The sequence below is a fragment of the Sinohyriopsis cumingii genome, unplaced genomic scaffold, assembly GCF_028554795.1.
Source record: "Sinohyriopsis cumingii isolate HCF-2022 unplaced genomic scaffold, ASM2855479v2 utg000365l, whole genome shotgun sequence".
Classification (NCBI taxonomy): domain Eukaryota; kingdom Metazoa; phylum Mollusca; class Bivalvia; order Unionida; family Unionidae; genus Sinohyriopsis; species Sinohyriopsis cumingii.
In genome coordinates, this window is record NW_028315893.1 from 981257 (window position 1) to 1007182 (window position 25926).

Here is a 25926-nt window from a genome sequence, read left to right on the forward strand (position 1 = left end):
AGACATGACCTTTTACTGTTCTTTTTTTAAATCCAAATTTGATGGAAATTCTACTAAGATGACAGACTATTTCCCAAAAATTGTTTATTGCAACATAGCTCAAGAAAAAAGGGATATACATCATACATGTAATGTTGTTTAAATCAGAATTACTATTGCTATCTTAACATTTGTTGTGGAATAGGTCTTTTAGAAGTGTTCAATAATTATTTGAGGAGATTTATGTATTTTACTTACCAGTATTCATTGGAATTGCAACGTTTTCATTGACTTTAGGATAAACTAACTCTTCATGGATAATTGTGAATTAATTCAAGGGCATATTCTAGGTTACATCAATTTGAAACAGCAAGACCATTTGCAAATTTAATATCATTCACATATCAAATCATGCAAGATTGGGATTTGTTTGGACCACCACTGGAAGTAATATTATAACATTACACTTTTGGAGATGTGGTATAATTTATAGGACTGTTTGGGATTTAATTCACAAAGCTGTTAAGTTCCTTTTAAGGAAATACATTGTCTGTTGAATTTTACAAAACCTGATGAGTCTTGTATCTGTTCTTTTACTTAGTTGAAGACCATAGAGTGGTAACAAGATAACATGAAAAGTCTTTTACTACAATCCTGATGAAAATATAATCATCCATGCTGGGGGTGGTAATGTTTGCAACATGTTCAAGACAGCCAGTGTAACATCATAATTGGATATACCAATGGCAACATTTCCACTTAAAAACAGCTAATTATCATAACTCTGCTGGTGAAAACCCTATGTTGATATAAGCATACATTTAGGAGGACCAGAGATAGCAACACTTTTAATACGTGCAGCATGTTGGTCATAATGTGAGTCATTTTACATTGTTTTCATTCAGGACTAACTAGACATCTGAAGAACTCTTCTAACGAATACCCATCTCAAAATGACTTTCCACTGAAGAGTAGAGCAAGAATTTCCAAATGACCATTGGGTCGTCAGTTTAACATTAGTTATGACCAACTGGACATCACAACAACTTTTTCAGTTTAAACACATGCTGAATTGACCATTAAATTGGTCACTTGGGTGGACTGAGTGGCACCATTTTCATTAGAAACCTTAAGTTTTTAGTAAAATCCACATGTTAATAAGAAATCCATTTAGCACAAGAAGTGATGACAAAGTTCTCAAAATAGACACTATGATAGCCATACTGAAGGTGTAATGATAAAAATCTTACTAATCTTTGAATTTCAATAAATGTCGAAACTCATCAATGTCTGAATTTAAATGTTTAAACTATCCAAGTTATATGTATTCCAAACGTCTGACATAATGCAGTTTTAAGTTCATCTATGGCAACTATAAAATTAAAATTGTAAACACAGCTCACTGGTTGAGGATTTTGTGCTCATTTGTGACTAACAAATACAAGGATGATGTCAATTAATGCAGCAATATACTGATTAAAAACTACCAACACTTAATTATCATGTAAAAAATTCAAACTGCAACTACAGCAGCTTATCACTGGGAAAATATTTCAATATAAATTAAGGAAGAATCACTCACTTTTTATTTGTGTTTTCAAAACAGGTGAATTGGAAGATCCAAACTGCACCTTTTCTTTCTTGGATACAGAAAAGAAAAATTCATAGTGCAGCATGCATTTCCCTTTTTTTTTATCTAAGTATTTTTTTGTTCTCTTGCTGGGAGTATACTATGGAAAAATAAGAGCAACTCTTGAGTAACATCTAATTTTCATGCACACAATTCATTGTCATATTCCAGAAAATAACAACAACAATCTCACAACTATAACAACAATAAATACTTTTACTACAATAACATCTGCAATGGATTTATTCTTTGCTGAAACGAATTTTCAGGAATTGAATACAATGTCATTTTCTTGGTCAAGACTAAGTAGACTGTTGTGTATACTATAATAATGTTTTAAATGATTATACACTGTTACGGGTCATTTTGAAGTTGTTGTTGTGAGGTTTAATGCCATTTTTTCAGCACATGATAGGCTATATATGGCGGCCAGTATTATTGGTGGCGGAAGAACCAGGGAAAATCCCGGAAAGAACCACCTACCAACGAGAAGCTATTGGCAAGCTTTCTCACATACCCACATTGGCTGAATCCGAGACTCGAACCAGCGCAGACAGGTGAGATGGCAGTGATCCATAACGGAGAGCGCTTTCGACCACTCGGGGCCCCAATTCATTTTGTGAAGAGCATATTAAATAGTAATTTTGTCCGTTATTATGGGCTTTTACTTTAAGATAATGTAATTTTGTTTGTAAACATGTTAACATGGTTGTGAATTCAGGACATTGGTCTTACCCTCTGAAAAACATGATCTACCTGCCCTTTTCTTAACAGCTTGCCAATATTAATGTAAACAGACATGACCTTTTTCTGTTCTTTTTTTAAATCCAAATTTGATGGAAATTCTACTAAGATGACAGACTATTTCCCAAAAATTGTTTATTGCAACATAGCTCAAGAAAAAAGGGATATACATCATACATGTAATGTTGTTTAAATCAGAATTACTATTGCTATCTTAACATTTGTTGTGGAATAGGTCTTTTAGAAGTGTTCAATAATTATTTGAGGAGATTTATGTATTTTACTTACCAGTATTCATTGGAATTGCAACGTTTTCATTGACTTTAGGATAAACTAACTCTTCATGGATAATTGTGAATTAATTCAAGGGCATATTCTAGGTTACATCAATTTGAAACAGCAAGACCATTTGCAAATTTAATATCATTCACATATCAAATCATGCAAGATTGGGATTTGTTTGGACCACCACTGGAAGTAATATTATAACATTACACTTTTGGAGATGTGGTATAATTTATAGGACTGTTTGGGATTTAATTCACAAAGCTGTTAAGTTCCTTTTAAGGAAATACATTGTCTGTTGAATTTTACAAAACCTGATGAGTCTTGTATCTGTTCTTTTACTTAGTTGAAGACCATAGAGTGGTAACAAGATAACATGAAAAGTCTTTTACTACAATCCTGATGAAAATATAATCATCCATGCTGGGGGTGGTAATGTTTGCAACATGTTCAAGACAGCCAGTGTAACATCATAATTGGATATACCAATGGCAACATTTCCACTTAAAAACAGCTAATTATCATAACTCTGCTGGTGAAAACCCTATGTTGATATAAGCATACATTTAGGAGGACCAGAGATAGCAACACTTTTAATATGTGCAGCATGTTGGTCATAATGTGAGTCATTTTACATTGTTTTCATTCAGGACTAACTAGACATCTGAAGAACTCTTCTAACGAATACCCATCTCAAAATGACTTTCCACTGAAGAGTAGAGCAAGAATTTCCAAATGACCATTGGGTCGTCAGTTTAACATTAGTTATGACCAACTGGACATCACAACAACTTTTTCAGTTTAAACACATGCTGAATTGACCATTAAATTGGTCACTTGGGTGGACTGAGTGGCACCATTTTCATTAGAAACCTTAAGTTTTTAGTAAAATCCACATGTTAATAAGAAATCCATTTAGCACAAGAAGTGATGACAAAGTTCTCAAAATAGCCACTATGATAGCCATACTGAAGGTGTAATGATAAAAATCTTACTAATCTTTGAATTTCAATAAATGTCGAAACTCATCAATGTCTGAATTTAAATGTTTAAACTATCCAAGTTATATTTATTCCAAACGTCTGACATAATGCAGTTTTAAGTTCATCTATGGCAACTATAAAATTAAAATTGTAAACACAGCTCACTGGTTGAGGATTTTGTGCTCATTTGTGACTAACAAATACAAGGATGATGTCAATTAATGCAGCAATATACTGATTAAAAACTACCAACACTTAATTATCATGTAAAAAATTCAATCTGCAACTACAGCAGCTTATCACTGGGAAAATATTTCAATATAAATTAAGGAAGAATCACTCACTTTTTATTTGTGTTTTCAAAACAGGTGAATTGGAAGATCCAAACTGCACCTTTTCTTTCTTGGATACAGAAAAGAAAAATTCATAGTGCAGCATGCATTTCCCTTTTTTTTTATCTAAGTATTTTTTTGTTCTCTTGCTGGGAGTATACTATGGAAAAATAAGAGCAACTCTTGAGTAACATCTAATTTTCATGCACACAATTCATTGTCATATTCCAGAAAATAACAACAACAATCTCACAACTATAACAACAATAAATACTTTTACTACAATAACATCTGCAATGGATTTATGCTTTCCTGAAACGAATTTTCAGGAATTGAATACAATGTCATTTTCTTGGTCAAGACTAAGTAGACTGTTGTGTATACTATAATAATGTTTTAAATGATTATACACTGTTACGGGTCATTTTGAAGTTGTTGTTGTGAGGTTTAATGCCATTTTTCAGCACATGATAGGCTATATATGGCGGCCAGTATTATTGGTGGCGGAAGAACCAGGGAAAATCCCGGAAAGAACCACCTACCAACGAGAAGCTATTGGCAAGCTTTCTCACATACCCACATTGGCTGAATCCGAGACTCGAACCAGCGCAGACAGGTGAGATGGCAGTGATCCATAACGGAGAGCGCTTTCGACCACTCGGGGCCCCAGGTCATTTTGTGAAGAGCATATTAAATAGTAATTTTGTCCGTTATTATGGGCTTTTACTTTAAGATAATGTAATTTTGTTTGTAAACATGTTAACATGGTTGTGAATTCAGGACATTGGTCTTACCCTCTGAAAAACATGATCTACCTGCCCTTTTCTTAACAGCTTGCCAATATTAATGTAAACAGACATGACCTTTTTCTGTTCTTTTTTTAAATCCAAATTTGATGGAAATTCTACTAAGATGACAGACTATTTCCCAAAAATTGTTTATTGCAACATAGCTCAAGAAAAAAGGGATATACATCATACATGTAATGTTGTTTAAATCAGAATTACTATTGCTATCTTAACATTTGTTGTGGAATAGGTCTTTTAGAAGTGTTCAATAATTATTTGAGGAGATTTATGTATTTTACTTACCAGTATTCATTGGAATTGCAACGTTTTCATTGACTTTAGGATAATCTAACTCTTCATGGATAATTGTGAATTAATTCAAGGGCATATTCTAGGTTACATCAATTTGAAACAGCAAGACCATTTGCAAATTTAATATCATTCACATATCAAATCATGCAAGATTGGGATTTGTTTGGACCACCACTGGAAGTAATATTATAACATTACACTTTTGGAGATGTGGTATAATTTATAGGACTGTTTGGGATTTAATTCACAAAGCTGTTAAGTTCCTTTTAAGGAAATACATTGTCTGTTGAATTTTACAAAACCTGATGAGTCTTGTATCTGTTCTTTTACTTAGTTGAAGACCATAGAGTGGTAACAAGATAACATGAAAAGTCTTTTACTACAATCCTGATGAAAATATAATCATCCATGCTGGGGGTGGTAATGTTTGCAACATGTTCAAGACAGCCAGTGTAACATCATAATTGGATATACCAATGGCAACATTTCCACTTAAAAACAGCTAATTATCATAACTCTGCTGGTGAAAACCCTATGTTGATATAAGCATACATTTAGGAGGACCAGAGATAGCAACACTTTTAATATGTGCAGCATGTTGGTCATAATGTGAGTCATTTTACATTGTTTTCATTCAGGACTAACTAGACATCTGAAGAACTCTTCTAACGAATACCCATCTCAAAATGACTTTCCACTGAAGAGTAGAGCAAGAATTTCCAAATGACCATTGGGTCGTCAGTTTAACATTAGTTATGACCAACTGGACATCACAACAACTTTTTCAGTTTAAACACATGCTGAATTGACCATTAAATTGGTCACTTGGGTGGACTGAGTGGCACCATTTTCATTAGAAACCTTAAGTTTTTAGTAAAATCCACATGTTAATAAGAAATCCATTTAGCACAAGAAGTGATGACAAAGTTCTCAAAATAGCCACTATGATAGCCATACTGAAGGTGTAATGATAAAAATCTTACTAATCTTTGAATTTCAATAAATGTCGAAACTCATCAATGTCTGAATTTAAATGTTTAAACTATCCAAGTTATATTTATTCCAAACGTCTGACATAATGCAGTTTTAAGTTCATCTATGGCAACTATAAAATTAAAATTGTAAACACAGCTCACTGGTTGAGGATTTTGTGCTCATTTGTGACTAACAAATACAAGGATGATGTCAATTAATGCAGCAATATACTGATTAAAAACTACCAACACTTAATTATCATGTAAAAAATTCAATCTGCAACTACAGCAGCTTATCACTGGGAAAATATTTCAATATAAATTAAGGAAGAATCACTCACTTTTTATTTGTGTTTTCAAAACAGGTGAATTGGAAGATCCAAACTGCACCTTTTCTTTCTTGGATACAGAAAAGAAAAATTCATAGTGCAGCATGCATTTCCCTTTTTTTTTATCTAAGTATTTTTTTGTTCTCTTGCTGGGAGTATACTATGGAAAAATAAGAGCAACTCTTGAGTAACATCTAATTTTCATGCACACAATTCATTGTCATATTCCAGAAAATAACAACAACAATCTCACAACTATAACAACAATAAATACTTTTACTACAATAACATCTGCAATGGATTTATTCTTTCCTGAAACGAATTTTCAGGAATTGAATACAATGTCATTTTCTTGGTCAAGACTAAGTAGACTGTTGTGTATACTATAATAATGTTTTAAATGATTATACACTGTTACGGGTCATTTTGAAGTTGTTGTTGTGAGGTTTAATGCCATTTTTCAGCACATGATAGGCTATATATGGCGGCCAGTATTATTGGTGGCGGAAGAACCAGGAAAAATCCCGGAAAGAACCACCTACCAACGAGAAGCTATTGGCAAGCTTTCTCACATACCCACATTGGCTGAATCCGAGACTCGAACCAGCGCAGACAGGTGAGATGGCAGTGATCCATAACGGAGAGCGCTTTCGACCACTCGGGGCCCCAGGTCATTTTGTGAAGAGCATATTAAATAGTAATTTTGTCCGTTATTATGGGCTTTTACTTTAAGATAATGTAATTTTGTTTGTAAACATGTTAACATGGTTGTGAATTCAGGACATTGGTCTTACCCTCTGAAAAACATGATCTACCTGCCCTTTTCTTAACAGCTTGCCAATATTAATGTAAACAGACATGACCTTTTTCTGTTCTTTTTTTAAATCCAAATTTGATGGAAATTCTACTAAGATGACAGACTATTTCCCAAAAATTGTTTATTGCAACATAGCTCAAGAAAAAAGGGATATACATCATACATGTAATGTTGTTTAAATCAGAATTACTATTGCTATCTTAACATTTGTTGTGGAATAGGTCTTTTAGAAGTGTTCAATAATTATTTGAGGAGATTTATGTATTTTACTTACCAGTATTCATTGGAATTGCAACGTTTTCATTGACTTTAGGATAATCTAACTCTTCATGGATAATTGTGAATTAATTCAAGGGCATATTCTAGGTTACATCAATTTGAAACAGCAAGACCATTTGCAAATTTAATATCATTCACATATCAAATCATGCAAGATTGGGATTTGTTTGGACCACCACTGGAAGTAATATTATAACATTACACTTTTGGAGATGTGGTATAATTTATAGGACTGTTTGGGATTTAATTCACAAAGCTGTTAAGTTCCTTTTAAGGAAATACATTGTCTGTTGAATTTTACAAAACCTGATGAGTCTTGTATCTGTTCTTTTACTTAGTTGAAGACCATAGAGTGGTAACAAGATAACATGAAAAGTCTTTTACTACAATCCTCATGAAAATATAATCATCCATGCTGGGGGTGGTAATGTTTGCAACATGTTCAAGACAGCCAGTGTAACATCATAATTGGATATACCAATGGCAACATTTCCACTTAAAAACAGCTAATTATCATAACTCTGCTGGTGAAAACCCTATGTTGATATAAGCATACATTTAGGAGGACCAGAGATAGCAACACTTTTAATATGTGCAGCATGTTGGTCATAATGTGAGTCATTTTACATTGTTTTCATTCAGGACTAACTAGACATCTGAAGAACTCTTCTAACGAATACCCATCTCAAAATGACTTTCCACTGAAGAGTAGAGCAAGAATTTCCAAATGACCATTGGGTCGTCAGTTTAACATTAGTTATGACCAACTGGACATCACAACAACTTTTTCAGTTTAAACACATGCTGAATTGACCATTAAATTGGTCACTTGGGTGGACTGAGTGGCACCATTTTCATTAGAAACCTTAAGTTTTTAGTAAAATCCACATGTTAATAAGAAATCCATTTAGCACAAGAAGTGATGACAAAGTTCTCAAAATAGCCACTATGATAGCCATACTGAAGGTGTAATGATAAAAATCTTACTAATCTTTGAATTTCAATAAATGTCGAAACTCATCAATGTCTGAATTTAAATGTTTAAACTATCCAAGTTATATTTATTCCAAACGTCTGACATAATGCAGTTTTAAGTTCATCTATGGCAACTATAAAATTAAAATTGTAAACACAGCTCACTGGTTGAGGATTTTGTGCTCATTTGTGACTAACAAATACAAGGATGATGTCAATTAATGCAGCAATATACTGATTAAAAACTACCAACACTTAATTATCATGTAAAAAATTCAAACTGCAACTACAGCAGCTTATCACTGGGAAAATATTTCAATATAAATTAAGGAAGAATCACTCACTTTTTATTTGTGTTTTCAAAACAGGTGAATTGGAAGATCCAAACTGCACCTTTTCTTTCTTGGATACAGAAAAGAAAAATTCATAGTGCAGCATGCATTTCCCTTTTTTTTTATCTAAGTATTTTTTTGTTCTCTTGCTGGGAGTATACTATGGAAAAATAAGAGCAACTCTTGAGTAACATCTAATTTTCATGCACACAATTCATTGTCATATTCCAGAAAATAACAACAACAATCTCACAACTATAACAACAATAAATACTTTTACTACAATAACATCTGCAATGGATTTATTCTTTGCTGAAACGAATTTTCAGGAATTGAATACAATGTCATTTTCTTGGTCAAGACTAAGTAGACTGTTGTGTATACTATAATAATGTTTTAAATGATTATACACTGTTACGGGTCATTTTGAAGTTGTTGTTGTGAGGTTTAATGCCATTTTTCAGCACATGATAGGCTATATATGGCGGCCAGTATTATTGGTGGCGGAAGAACCAGGGAAAATCCCGGAAAGAACCACCTACCAACGAGAAGCTATTGGCAAGCTTTCTCACATACCCACATTGGCTGAATCCGAGACTCGAACCAGCGCAGACAGGTGAGATGGCAGTGATCCATAACGGAGAGCGCTTTCGACCACTCGGGGCCCCAATTCATTTTGTGAAGAGCATATTAAATAGTAATTTTGTCCGTTATTATGGGCTTTTACTTTAAGATAATGTAATTTTGTTTGTAAACATGTTAACATGGTTGTGAATTCAGGACATTGGTCTTACCCTCTGAAAAACATGATCTACCTGCCCTTTTCTTAACAGCTTGCCAATATTAATGTAAACAGACATGACCTTTTTCTGTTCTTTTTTTAAATCCAAATTTGATGGAAATTCTACTAAGATGACAGACTATTTCCCAAAAATTGTTTATTGCAACATAGCTCAAGAAAAAAGGGATATACATCATACATGTAATGTTGTTTAAATCAGAATTACTATTGCTATCTTAACATTTGTTGTGGAATAGGTCTTTTAGAAGTGTTCAATAATTATTTGAGGAGATTTATGTATTTTACTTACCAGTATTCATTGGAATTGCAACGTTTTCATTGACTTTAGGATAAACTAACTCTTCATGGATAATTGTGAATTAATTCAAGGGCATATTCTAGGTTACATCAATTTGAAACAGCAAGACCATTTGCAAATTTAATATCATTCACATATCAAATCATGCAAGATTGGGATTTGTTTGGACCACCACTGGAAGTAATATTATAACATTACACTTTTGGAGATGTGGTATAATTTATAGGACTGTTTGGGATTTAATTCACAAAGCTGTTAAGTTCCTTTTAAGGAAATACATTGTCTGTTGAATTTTACAAAACCTGATGAGTCTTGTATCTGTTCTTTTACTTAGTTGAAGACCATAGAGTGGTAACAAGATAACATGAAAAGTCTTTTACTACAATCCTGATGAAAATATAATCATCCATGCTGGGGGTGGTAATGTTTGCAACATGTTCAAGACAGCCAGTGTAACATCATAATTGGATATACCAATGGCAACATTTCCACTTAAAAACAGCTAATTATCATAACTCTGCTGGTGAAAACCCTATGTTGATATAAGCATACATTTAGGAGGACCAGAGATAGCAACACTTTTAATATGTGCAGCATGTTGGTCATAATGTGAGTCATTTTACATTGTTTTCATTCAGGACTAACTAGACATCTGAAGAACTCTTCTAACGAATACCCATCTCAAAATGACTTTCCACTGAAGAGTAGAGCAAGAATTTCCAAATGACCATTGGGTCGTCAGTTTAACATTAGTTATGACCAACTGGACATCACAACAACTTTTTCAGTTTAAACACATGCTGAATTGACCATTAAATTGGTCACTTGGGTGGACTGAGTGGCACCATTTTCATTAGAAACCTTAAGTTTTTAGTAAAATCCACATGTTAATAAGAAATCCATTTAGCACAAGAAGTGATGACAAAGTTCTCAAAATAGCCACTATGATAGCCATACTGAAGGTGTAATGATAAAAATCTTACTAATCTTTGAATTTCAATAAATGTCGAAACTCATCAATGTCTGAATTTAAATGTTTAAACTATCCAAGTTATATTTATTCCAAACGTCTGACATAATGCAGTTTTAAGTTCATCTATGGCAACTATAAAATTAAAATTGTAAACACAGCTCACTGGTTGAGGATTTTGTGCTCATTTGTGACTAACAAATACAAGGATGATGTCAATTAATGCAGCAATATACTGATTAAAAACTACCAACACTTAATTATCATGTAAAAAATTCAAACTGCAACTACAGCAGCTTATCACTGGGAAAATATTTCAATATAAATTAAGGAAGAATCACTCACTTTTTATTTGTGTTTTCAAAACAGGTGAATTGGAAGATCCAAACTGCACCTTTTCTTTCTTGGATACAGAAAAGAAAAATTCATAGTGCAGCATGCATTTCCCTTTTTTTTTATCTAAGTATTTTTTTGTTCTCTTGCTGGGAGTATACTATGGAAAAATAAGAGCAACTCTTGAGTAACATCTAATTTTCATGCACACAATTCATTGTCATATTCCAGAAAATAACAACAACAATCTCACAACTATAACAACAATAAATACTTTTACTACAATAACATCTGCAATGGATTTATGCTTTCCTGAAACGAATTTTCAGGAATTGAATACAATGTCATTTTCTTGGTCAAGACTAAGTAGACTGTTGTGTATACTATAATAATGTTTTAAATGATTATACACTGTTACGGGTCATTTTGAAGTTGTTGTTGTGAGGTTTAATGCCATTTTTCAGCACATGATAGGCTATATATGGCGGCCAGTATTATTGGTGGCGGAAGAACCAGGGAAAATCCCGGAAAGAACCACCTACCAACGAGAAGCTATTGGCAAGCTTTCTCACATACCCACATTGGCTGAATCCGAGACTCGAACCAGCGCAGACAGGTGAGATGGCAGTGATCCATAACGGAGAGCGCTTTCGACCACTCGGGGCCCCAGGTCATTTTGTGAAGAGCATATTAAATAGTAATTTTGTCCGTTATTATGGGCTTTTACTTTAAGATAATGTAATTTTGTTTGTAAACATGTTAACATGGTTGTGAATTCAGGACATTGGTCTTACCCTCTGAAAAACATGATCTACCTGCCCTTTTCTTAACAGCTTGCCAATATTAATGTAAACAGACATGACCTTTTTCTGTTCTTTTTTTAAATCCAAATTTGATGGAAATTCTACTAAGATGACAGACTATTTCCCAAAAATTGTTTATTGCAACATAGCTCAAGAAAAAAGGGATATACATCATACATGTAATGTTGTTTAAATCAGAATTACTATTGCTATCTTAACATTTGTTGTGGAATAGGTCTTTTAGAAGTGTTCAATAATTATTTGAGGAGATTTATGTATTTTACTTACCAGTATTCATTGGAATTGCAACGTTTTCATTGACTTTAGGATAATCTAACTCTTCATGGATAATTGTGAATTAATTCAAGGGCATATTCTAGGTTACATCAATTTGAAACAGCAAGACCATTTGCAAATTTAATATCATTCACATATCAAATCATGCAAGATTGGGATTTGTTTGGACCACCACTGGAAGTAATATTATAACATTACACTTTTGGAGATGTGGTATAATTTATAGGACTGTTTGGGATTTAATTCACAAAGCTGTTAAGTTCCTTTTAAGGAAATACATTGTCTGTTGAATTTTACAAAACCTGATGAGTCTTGTATCTGTTCTTTTACTTAGTTGAAGACCATAGAGTGGTAACAAGATAACATGAAAAGTCTTTTACTACAATCCTGATGAAAATATAATCATCCATGCTGGGGGTGGTAATGTTTGCAACATGTTCAAGACAGCCAGTGTAACATCATAATTGGATATACCAATGGCAACATTTCCACTTAAAAACAGCTAATTATCATAACTCTGCTGGTGAAAACCCTATGTTGATATAAGCATACATTTAGGAGGACCAGAGATAGCAACACTTTTAATATGTGCAGCATGTTGGTCATAATGTGAGTCATTTTACATTGTTTTCATTCAGGACTAACTAGACATCTGAAGAACTCTTCTAACGAATACCCATCTCAAAATGACTTTCCACTGAAGAGTAGAGCAAGAATTTCCAAATGACCATTGGGTCGTCAGTTTAACATTAGTTATGACCAACTGGACATCACAACAACTTTTTCAGTTTAAACACATGCTGAATTGACCATTAAATTGGTCACTTGGGTGGACTGAGTGGCACCATTTTCATTAGAAACCTTAAGTTTTTAGTAAAATCCACATGTTAATAAGAAATCCATTTAGCACAAGAAGTGATGACAAAGTTCTCAAAATAGCCACTATGATAGCCATACTGAAGGTGTAATGATAAAAATCTTACTAATCTTTGAATTTCAATAAATGTCGAAACTCATCAATGTCTGAATTTAAATGTTTAAACTATCCAAGTTATATTTATTCCAAACGTCTGACATAATGCAGTTTTAAGTTCATCTATGGCAACTATAAAATTAAAATTGTAAACACAGCTCACTGGTTGAGGATTTTGTGCTCATTTGTGACTAACAAATACAAGGATGATGTCAATTAATGCAGCAATATACTGATTAAAAACTACCAACACTTAATTATCATGTAAAAAATTCAATCTGCAACTACAGCAGCTTATCACTGGGAAAATATTTCAATATAAATTAAGGAAGAATCACTCACTTTTTATTTGTGTTTTCAAAACAGGTGAATTGGAAGATCCAAACTGCACCTTTTCTTTCTTGGATACATAAAAGAAAAATTCATAGTGCAGCATGCATTTCCCTTTTTTTTTATCTAAGTATTTTTTTGTTCTCTTGCTGGGAGTATACTATGGAAAAATAAGAGCAACTCTTGAGTAACATCTAATTTTCATGCACACAATTCATTGTCATATTCCAGAAAATAACAACAACAATCTCACAACTATAACAACAATAAATACTTTTACTACAATAACATCTGCAATGGATTTATTCTTTCCTGAAACGAATTTTCAGGAATTGAATACAATGTCATTTTCTTGGTCAAGACTAAGTAGACTGTTGTGTATACTATAATAATGTTTTAAATGATTATACACTGTTACGGGTCATTTTGAAGTTGTTGTTGTGAGGTTTAATGCCATTTTTCAGCACATGATAGGCTATATATGGCGGCCAGTATTATTGGTGGCGGAAGAACCAGGAAAAATCCCGGAAAGAACCACCTACCAACGAGAAGCTATTGGCAAGCTTTCTCACATACCCACATTGGCTGAATCCGAGACTCGAACCAGCGCAGACAGGTGAGATGGCAGTGATCCATAACGGAGAGCGCTTTCGACCACTCGGGGCCCCAGGTCATTTTGTGAAGAGCATATTAAATAGTAATTTTGTCCGTTATTATGGGCTTTTACTTTAAGATAATGTAATTTTGTTTGTAAACATGTTAACATGGTTGTGAATTCAGGACATTGGTCTTACCCTCTGAAAAACATGATCTACCTGCCCTTTTCTTAACAGCTTGCCAATATTAATGTAAACAGACATGACCTTTTTCTGTTCTTTTTTTAAATCCAAATTTGATGGAAATTCTACTAAGATGACAGACTATTTCCCAAAAATTGTTTATTGCAACATAGCTCAAGAAAAAAGGGATATACATCATACATGTAATGTTGTTTAAATCAGAATTACTATTGCTATCTTAGCATTTGTTGTGGAATAGGTCTTTTAGAAGTGTTCAATAATTATTTGAGGAGATTTATGTATTTTACTTACCAGTATTCATTGGAATTGCAACGTTTTCATTGACTTTAGGATAATCTAACTCTTCATGGATAATTGTGAATTAATTCAAGGGCATATTCTAGGTTACATCAATTTGAAACAGCAAGACCATTTGCAAATTTAATATCATTCACATATCAAATCATGCAAGATTGGGATTTGTTTGGACCACCACTGGAAGTAATATTATAACATTACACTTTTGGAGATGTGGTATAATTTATAGGACTGTTTGGGATTTAATTCACAAAGCTGTTAAGTTCCTTTTAAGGAAATACATTGTCTGTTGAATTTTACAAAACCTGATGAGTCTTGTATCTGTTCTTTTACTTAGTTGAAGACCATAGAGTGGTAACAAGATAACATGAAAAGTCTTTTACTACAATCCTCATGAAAATATAATCATCCATGCTGGGGGTGGTAATGTTTGCAACATGTTCAAGACAGCCAGTGTAACATCATAATTGGATATACCAATGGCAACATTTCCACTTAAAAACAGCTAATTATCATAACTCTGCTGGTGAAAACCCTATGTTGATATAAGCATACATTTAGGAGGACCAGAGATAGCAACACTTTTAATATGTGCAGCATGTTGGTCATAATGTGAGTCATTTTACATTGTTTTCATTCAGGACTAACTAGACATCTGAAGAACTCTTCTAACGAATACCCATCTCAAAATGACTTTCCACTGAAGAGTAGAGCAAGAATTTCCAAATGACCATTGGGTCGTCAGTTTAACATTAGTTATGACCAACTGGACATCACAACAACTTTTTCAGTTTAAACACATGCTGAATTGACCATTAAATTGGTCACTTGGGTGGACTGAGTGGCACCATTTTCATTAGAAACCTTAAGTTTTTAGTAAAATCCACATGTTAATAAGAAATCCATTTAGCACAAGAAGTGATGACAAAGTTCTCAAAATAGCCACTATGATAGCCATACTGAAGGTGTAATGATAAAAATCTTACTAATCTTTGAATTTCAATAAATGTCGAAACTCATCAATGTCTGAATTTAAATGTTTAAACTATCCAAGTTATATTTATTCCAAACGTCTGACATAATGCAGTTTTAAGTTCATCTATGGCAACTATAAAATTAAAATTGTAAACACAGCTCACTGGTTGAGGATTTTGTGCTCATTTGTGACTAACAAATACAAGGATGATGTCAATTAATGCAGCAATATACTGATTAAAAACTACCAACACTTAATTATCATGTAAAAAATTCAAACTGCAACTACAGCAGCTTATCACTGGGAAAATATTTCAATATAAATTAAGGAAGAATCACTCACTTTTTATTTGTGTTTTCAAAACAGGTGAATTGGAAGATCCAAACTGCACCTTTTCTTTCTTGGATACAGAAAAGAAAAATTCATAGTGCAGCATGCATTTCCCTTTTTTTTTATCTAAGTATTTTTTTGTTCTCTTGCTGGGAGTATACTATGGAAAAATAAGAGCAACTCTTGAGTAACATCTAATTTTCATGCACACAATTCATTGTCATATTCCAGAAAATAACAACAACAATCTCACAACTATAACAACAATAAATACTTTTACTACAATAACATCTGCAATGGATTTATTCTTTGCTGAAACGAATTTTCAGGAATTGAATACAATGTCATTTTCTTGGTCAAGACTAAGTAGACTGTTGTGTATACTATAATAATGTTTTAAATGATTATACACTGTTACGGGTCATTTTGAAGTTGTTGTTGTGAGGTTTAATGCCATTTTTCAGCACATGATAGGCTATATATGGCGGCCAGTATTATTGGTGGCGGAAGAACCAGGGAAAATCCCGGAAAGAACCACCTACCAACGAGAAGCTATTGGCAAGCTTTCTCACATACCCACATTGGCTGAATCCGAGACTCGAACCAGCGCAGACAGGTGAGATGGCAGTGATCCATAACGGAGAGCGCTTTCGACCACTCGGGGCCCCAATTCATTTTGTGAAGAGCATATTAAATAGTAATTTTGTCCGTTATTATGGGCTTTTACTTTAAGATAATGTAATTTTGTTTGTAAACATGTTAACATGGTTGTGAATTCAGGACATTGGTCTTACCCTCTGAAAAACATGATCTACCTGCCCTTTTCTTAACAGCTTGCCAATATTAATGTAAACAGACATGACCTTTTTCTGTTCTTTTTTTAAATCCAAATTTGATGGAAATTCTACTAAGATGACAGACTATTTCCCAAAAATTGTTTATTGCAACATAGCTCAAGAAAAAAGGGATATACATCATACATGTAATGTTGTTTAAATCAGAATTACTATTGCTATCTTAACATTTGTTGTGGAATAGGTCTTTTAGAAGTGTTCAATAATTATTTGAGGAGATTTATGTATTTTACTTACCAGTATTCATTGGAATTGCAACGTTTTCATTGACTTTAGGATAAACTAACTCTTCATGGATAATTGTGAATTAATTCAAGGGCATATTCTAGGTTACATCAATTTGAAACAGCAAGACCATTTGCAAATTTAATATCATTCACATATCAAATCATGCAAGATTGGGATTTGTTTGGACCACCACTGGAAGTAATATTATAACATTACACTTTTGGAGATGTGGTATAATTTATAGGACTGTTTGGGATTTAATTCACAAAGCTGTTAAGTTCCTTTTAAGGAAATACATTGTCTGTTGAATTTTACAAAACCTGATGAGTCTTGTATCTGTTCTTTTACTTAGTTGAAGACCATAGAGTGGTAACAAGATAACATGAAAAGTCTTTTACTACAATCCTGATGAAAATATAATCATCCATGCTGGGGGTGGTAATGTTTGCAACATGTTCAAGACAGCCAGTGTAACATCATAATTGGATGTACCAATGGCAACATTTCCACTTAAAAACAGCTAATTATCATAACTCTGCTGGTGAAAACCCTATGTTGATATAAGCATACATTTAGGAGGACCAGAGATAGCAACACTTTTAATATGTGCAGCATGTTGGTCATAATGTGAGTCATTTTACATTGTTTTCATTCAGGACTAACTAGACATCTGAAGAACTCTTCTAACGAATACCCATCTCAAAATGACTTTCCACTGAAGAGTAGAGCAAGAATTTCCAAATGACCATTGGGTCGTCAGTTTAACATTAGTTATGACCAACTGGACATCACAACAACTTTTTCAGTTTAAACACATGCTGAATTGACCATTAAATTGGTCACTTGGGTGGACTGAGTGGCACCATTTTCATTAGAAACCTTAAGTTTTTAGTAAAATCCACATGTTAATAAGAAATCCATTTAGCACAAGAAGTGATGACAAAGTTCTCAAAATAGCCACTATGATAGCCATACTGAAGGTGTAATGATAAAAATCTTACTAATCTTTGAATTTCAATAAATGTCGAAACTCATCAATGTCTGAATTTAAATGTTTAAACTATCCAAGTTATATTTATTCCAAACGTCTGACATAATGCAGTTTTAAGTTCATCTATGGCAACTATAAAATTAAAATTGTAAACACAGCTCACTGGTTGAGGATTTTGTGCTCATTTGTGACTAACAAATACAAGGATGATGTCAATTAATGCAGCAATATACTGATTAAAAACTACCAACACTTAATTATCATGTAAAAAAGTCAAACTGCAACTACAGCAGCTTATCACTGGGAAAATATTTCAATATAAATTAAGGAAGAATCACTCACTTTTTATTTGTGTTTTCAAAACAGGTCAATTGGAAGATCCAAACTGCACCTTTTCTTTCTTGGATACAGAAAAGAAAAATTCATAGTGCAGCATGCATTTCCCTTTTTTTTTATCTAAGTATTTTTTTGTTCTCTTGCTGGGAGTATACTATGGAAAAATAAGAGCAACTCTTGAGTAACATCTAATTTTCATGCACACAATTCATTGTCATATTCCAGAAAATAACAACAACAATCTCACAACTATAACAACAATAAATACTTTTACTACAATAACATCTGCAATGGATTTATTCTTTCCTGAAACGAATTTTCAGGAATTGAATACAATGTCATTTTCTTGGTCAAGACTAAGTAGACTGTTGTGTATACTATAATAATGTTTTAAATGATTATACACTGTTACGGGTCATTTTGAAGTTGTTGTTGTGAGGTTTAATGCCATTTTTCAGCACATGATAGGCTATATATGGCGGCCAGTATTATTGGTGGCGGAAGAACCAGGGAAAATCCCGGAAAGAACCACCTACCAACGAGAAGCTATTGGCAAGCTTTCTCACATACCCACATTGGCTGAATCCGAGACTCGAACCAGCGCAGACAGGTGAGATGGCAGTGATCCATAACGGAGAGCGCTTTCGACCACTCGGGGCCCCAGGTCATTTTGTGAAGAGCATATTAAATAGTAATTTTGTCCGTTATTATGGGCTTTTACTTTAAGATAATGTAATTTTGTTTGTAAACATGTTAACATGGTTGTGAATTCAGGACATTGGTCTTACCCTCTGAAAAACATGATCTACCTGCCCTTTTCTTAACAGCTTGCCAATATTAATGTAAACAGACATGACCTTTTTCTGTTCTTTTTTTAAATCCAAATTTGATGGAAATTCTACTAAGATGACAGACTATTTCCCAAAAATTGTTTATTGCAACATAGCTCAAGAAAAAAGGGATATACATCATACATGTAATGTTGTTTAAATCAGAATTACTATTGCTATCTTAGCATTTGTTGTGGAATAGGTCTTTTAGAAGTGTTCAATAATTATTTGAGGAGATTTATGTATTTTACTTACCAGTATTCATTGGAATTGCAACGTTTTCATTGACTTTAGGATAATCTAACTCTTCATGGATAATTGTGAATTAATTCAAGGGCATATTCTAGGTTACATCAATTTGAAACAGCAAGACCATTTGCAAATTTAATATCATTCACATATCAAATCATGCAAGATTGGGATTTGTTTGGACCACCACTGGAAGTAATATTATAACATTACACTTTTGGAGATGTGGTATAATTTATAGGACTGTTTGGGATTTAATTCACAAAGCTGTTAAGTTCCTTTTAAGGAAATACATTGTCTGTTGAATTTTACAAAACCTGATGAGTCTTGTATCTGTTCTTTTACTTAGTTGAAGACCATAGAGTGGTAACAAGATAACATGAAAAGTCTTTTACTACAATCCTCATGAAAATATAATCATCCATGCTGGGGGTGGTAATGTTTGCAACATGTTCAAGACAGCCAGTGTAACATCATAATTGGATGTACCAATGGCAACATTTCCACTTAAAAACAGCTAATTATCATAACTCTGCTGGTGAAAACCCTATGTTGATATAAGCATACATTTAGGAGGACCAGAGATAGCAACACTTTTAATATGTGCAGCATGTTGGTCATAATGTGAGTCATTTTACATTGTTTTCATTCAGGACTAACTAGACATCTGAAGAACTCTTCTAACGAATACCCATCTCAAAATGACTTTCCACTGAAGAGTAGAGCAAGAATTTCCAAATGACCATTGGGTCGTCAGTTTAACATTAGTTATGACCAACTGGACATCACAACAACTTTTTCAGTTTAAACACATGCTGAATTGACCATTAAATTGGTCACTTGGGTGGACTGAGTGGCACCATTTTCATTAGAAACCTTAAGTTTTTAGTAAAATCCACATGTTAATAAGAAATCCATTTAGCACAAGAAGTGATGACAAAGTTCTCAAAATAGCCACTATGATAGCCATACTGAAGGTGTAATGATAAAAATCTTACTAATCTTTGAATTTCAATAAATGTCGAAACTCATCAATGTCTGAATTTAAATGTTTAAACTATCCAAGTTATATTTATTCCAAACGTCTGACATAATGCAGTTTTAAGTTCATCTATGGCAACTATAAAATTAAAATTGTAAACACAGCTCACTGGTTGAGGATTTTGTGCTCATTTGTGACTAACAAATACAAGGATGATGTCAATTAATGCAGCAATATACTGATTAAAAACTACCAACACTTAATTATCATGTAAAAAAGTCAAACTGCAACTACAGCAGCTTATCACTGGGAAAATATTTCAATATAAATTAAGGAAGAATCACTCACTTTTTATTTGTGTTTTCAAAACAGGTCAATTGGAAGATCCAAACTGCACCTTTTCTTTCTTGGATACAGAAAAGAAAAATTCATAGTGCAGCATGCATTTCCCTTTTTTTTTATCTAAGTATTTTTTTGTTCTCTTGCTGGGAGTATACTATGGAAAAATAAGAGCAACTCTTGAGTAACATCTAATTTTCATGCACACAATTCATTGTCATATTCCAGAAAATAACAACAACAATCTCACAACTATAACAACAATAAATACTTTTACTACAATAACATCTGCAATGGATTTATTCTTTGCTGAAACGAATTTTCAGGAATTGAATACAATGTCATTTTCTTGGTCAAGACTAAGTAGACTGTTGTGTATACTATAATAATGTTTTAAATGATTATACACTGTTACGGGTCATTTTGAAGTTGTTGTTGTGAGGTTTAATGCCATTTTTCAGCACATGATAGGCTATATATGGCGGCCAGTATTATTGGTGGCGGAAGAACCAGGGAAAATCCCGGAAAGAACCACCTACCAACGAGAAGCTATTGGCAAGCTTTCTCACATACCCACATTGGCTGAATCCGAGACTCGAACCAGCGCAGACAGGTGAGATGGCAGTGATCCATAACGGAGAGCGCTTTCGACCACTCGGGGCCCCAATTCATTTTGTGAAGAGCATATTAAATAGTAATTTTGTCCGTTATTATGGGCTTTTACTTTAAGATAATGTAATTTTGTTTGTAAACATGTTAACATGGTTGTGAATTCAGGACATTGGTCTTACCCTCTGAAAAACATGATCTACCTGCCCTTTTCTTAACAGCTTGCCAATATTAATGTAAACAGACATGACCTTTTTCTGTTCTTTTTTTAAATCCAAATTTGATGGAAATTCTACTAAGATGACAGACTATTTCCCAAAAATTGTTTATTGCAACATAGCTCAAGAAAAAAGGGATATACATCATACATGTAATGTTGTTTAAATCAGAATTACTATTGCTATCTTAACATTTGTTGTGGAATAGGTCTTTTAGAAGTGTTCAATAATTATTTGAGGAGATTTATGTATTTTACTTACCAGTATTCATTGGAATTGCAACGTTTTCATTGACTTTAGGATAAACTAACTCTTCATGGATAATTGTGAATTAATTCAAGGGCATATTCTAGGTTACATCAATTTGAAACAGCAAGACCATTTGCAAATTTAATATCATTCACATATCAAATCATGCAAGATTGGGATTTGTTTGGACCACCACTGGAAGTAATATTATAACATTACACTTTTGGAGATGTGGTATAATTTATAGGACTGTTTGGGATTTAATTCACAAAGCTGTTAAGTTCCTTTTAAGGAAATACATTGTCTGTTGAATTTTACAAAACCTGATGAGTCTTGTATCTGTTCTTTTACTTAGTTGAAGACCATAGAGTGGTAACAAGATAACATGAAAAGTCTTTTACTACAATCCTGATGAAAATATAATCATCCATGCTGGGGGTGGTAATGTTTGCAACATGTTCAAGACAGCCAGTGTAACATCATAATTGGATATACCAATGGCAACATTTCCACTTAAAAACAGCTAATTATCATAACTCTGCTGGTGAAAACCCTATGTTGATATAAGCATACATTTAGGAGGACCAGAGATAGCAACACTTTTAATATGTGCAGCATGTTGGTCATAATGTGAGTCATTTTACATTGTTTTCATTCAGGACTAACTAGACATCTGAAGAACTCTTCTAACGAATACCCATCTCAAAATGACTTTCCACTGAAGAGTAGAGCAAGAATTTCCAAATGACCATTGGGTCGTCAGTTTAACATTAGTTATGACCAACTGGACATCACAACAACTTTTTCAGTTTAAACACATGCTGAATTGACCATTAAATTGGTCACTTGGGTGGACTGAGTGGCACCATTTTCATTAGAAACCTTAAGTTTTTAGTAAAATCCACATGTTAATAAGAAATCCATTTAGCACAAGAAGTGATGACAAAGTTCTCAAAATAGCCACTATGATAGCCATACTGAAGGTGTAATGATAAAAATCTTACTAATCTTTGAATTTCAATAAATGTCGAAACTCATCAATGTCTGAATTTAAATGTTTAAACTATCCAAGTTATATTTATTCCAAACGTCTGACATAATGCAGTTTTAAGTTCATCTATGGCAACTATAAAATTAAAATTGTAAACACAGCTCACTGGTTGAGGATTTTGTGCTCATTTGTGACTAACAAATACAAGGATGATGTCAATTAATGCAGCAATATACTGATTAAAAACTACCAACACTTAATTATCATGTAAAAAATTCAAACTGCAACTACAGCAGCTTATCACTGGGAAAATATTTCAATATAAATTAAGGAAGAATCACTCACTTTTTATTTGTGTTTTCAAAACAGGTCAATTGGAAGATCCAAACTGCACCTTTTCTTTCTTGGATACAGAAAAGAAAAATTCATAGTGCAGCATGCATTTCCCTTTTTTTTTATCTAAGTATTTTTTTGTTCTCTTGCTGGGAGTATACTATGGAAAAATAAGAGCAACTCTTGAGTAACATCTAATTTTCATGCACACAATTCATTGTCATATTCCAGAAAATAACAACAACAATCTCACAACTATAACAACAATAAATACTTTTACTACAATAACATCTGCAATGGATTTATTCTTTGCTGAAACGAATTTTCAGGAATTGAATACAATGTCATTTTCTTGGTCAAGACTAAGTAGACTGTTGTGTATACTATAATAATGTTTTAAATGATTATACACTGTTACGGGTCATTTTGAAGTTGTTGTTGTGAGGTTTAATGCCATTTTTCAGCACATGATAGGCTATATATGGCGGCCAGTATTATTGGTGGCGGAAGAACCAGGGAAAATCCCGGAAAGAACCACCTACCAACGAGAAGCTATTGGCAAGCTTTCTCACATACCCACATTGGCTGAATCCGAGACTCGAACCAGCGCAGACAGGTGAGATGGCAGTGATCCATAACGGAGAGCGCTTTCGACCACTCGGGGCCCCAATTCATTTTGTGAAGAGCATATTAAATAGTAATTTTGTCCGTTATTATGGGCTTTTACTTTAAGATAATGTAATTTTGTTTGTAAACATGTTAACATGGTTGTGAATTCAGGACATTGGTCTTACCCTCTGAAAAACATGATCTACCTGCCCTTTTCTTAACAGCTTGCCAATATTAATGTAAACAGACATGACCTTTTTCTGTTCTTTTTTTAAATCCAAATTTGATGGAAATTCTACTAAGATGACAGACTATTTCCCAAAAATTGTTTATTGCAACATAGCTCAAGAAAAAAGGGATATACATCATACATGTAATGTTGTTTAAATCAGAATTACTATTGCTATCTTAACATTTGTTGTGGAATAGGTCTTTTAGAAGTGTTCAATAATTATTTGAGGAGATTTATGTATTTTACTTACCAGTATTCATTGGAATTGCAACGTTTTCATTGACTTTAGGATAAACTAACTCTTCATGGATAATTGTGAATTAATTCAAGGGCATATTCTAGGTTACATCAATTTGAAACAGCAAGACCATTTGCAAATTTAATATCATTCACATATCAAATCATGCAAGATTGGGATTTGTTTGGACCACCACTGGAAGTAATATTATAACATTACACTTTTGGAGATGTGGTATAATTTATAGGACTGTTTGGGATTTAATTCACAAAGCTGTTAAGTTCCTTTTAAGGAAATACATTGTCTGTTGAATTTTACAAAACCTGATGAGTCTTGTATCTGTTCTTTTACTTAGTTGAAGACCATAGAGTGGTAACAAGATAACATGAAAAGTCTTTTACTACAATCCTGATGAAAATATAATCATCCATGCTGGGGGTGGTAATGTTTGCAACATGTTCAAGACAGCCAGTGTAACATCATAATTGGATATACCAATGGCAACATTTCCACTTAAAAACAGCTAATTATCATAACTCTGCTGGTGAAAACCCTATGTTGATATAAGCATACATTTAGGAGGACCAGAGATAGCAACACTTTTAATATGTGCAGCATGTTGGTCATAATGTGAGTCATTTTACATTGTTTTCATTCAGGACTAACTAGACATCTGAAGAACTCTTCTAACGAATACCCATCTCAAAATGACTTTCCACTGAAGAGTAGAGCAAGAATTTCCAAATGACCATTGGGTCGTCAGTTTAACATTAGTTATGACCAACTGGACATCACAACAACTTTTTCAGTTTAAACACATGCTGAATTGACCATTAAATTGGTCACTTGGGTGGACTGAGTGGCACCATTTTCATTAGAAACCTTAAGTTTTTAGTAAAATCCACATGTTAATAAGAAATCCATTTAGCACAAGAAGTGATGACAAAGTTCTCAAAATAGCCACTATGATAGCCATACTGAAGGTGTAATGATAAAAATCTTACTAATCTTTGAATTTCAATAAATGTCGAAACTCATCAATGTCTGAATTTAAATGTTTAAACTATCCAAGTTATATTTATTCCAAACGTCTGACATAATGCAGTTTTAAGTTCATCTATGGCAACTATAAAATTAAAATTGTAAACACAGCTCACTGGTTGAGGATTTTGTGCTCATTTGTGACTAACAAATACAAGGATGATGTCAATTAATGCAGCAATATACTGATTAAAAACTACCAACACTTAATTATCATGTAAAAAATTCAAACTGCAACTACAGCAGCTTATCACTGGGAAAATATTTCAATATAAATTAAGGAAGAATCACTCACTTTTTATTTGTGTTTTCAAAACAGGTCAATTGGAAGATCCAAACTGCACCTTTTCTTTCTTGGATACAGAAAAGAAAAATTCATAGTGCAGCATGCATTTCCCTTTTTTTTTATCTAAGTATTTTTTTGTTCTCTTGCTGGGAGTATACTATGGAAAAATAAGAGCAACTCTTGAGTAACATCTAATTTTCATGCACACAATTCATTGTCATATTCCAGAAAATAACAACAACAATCTCACAACTATAACAACAATAAATACTTTTACTACAATAACATCTGCAATGGATTTATTCTTTCCTGAAACGAATTTTCAGGAATTGAATACAATGTC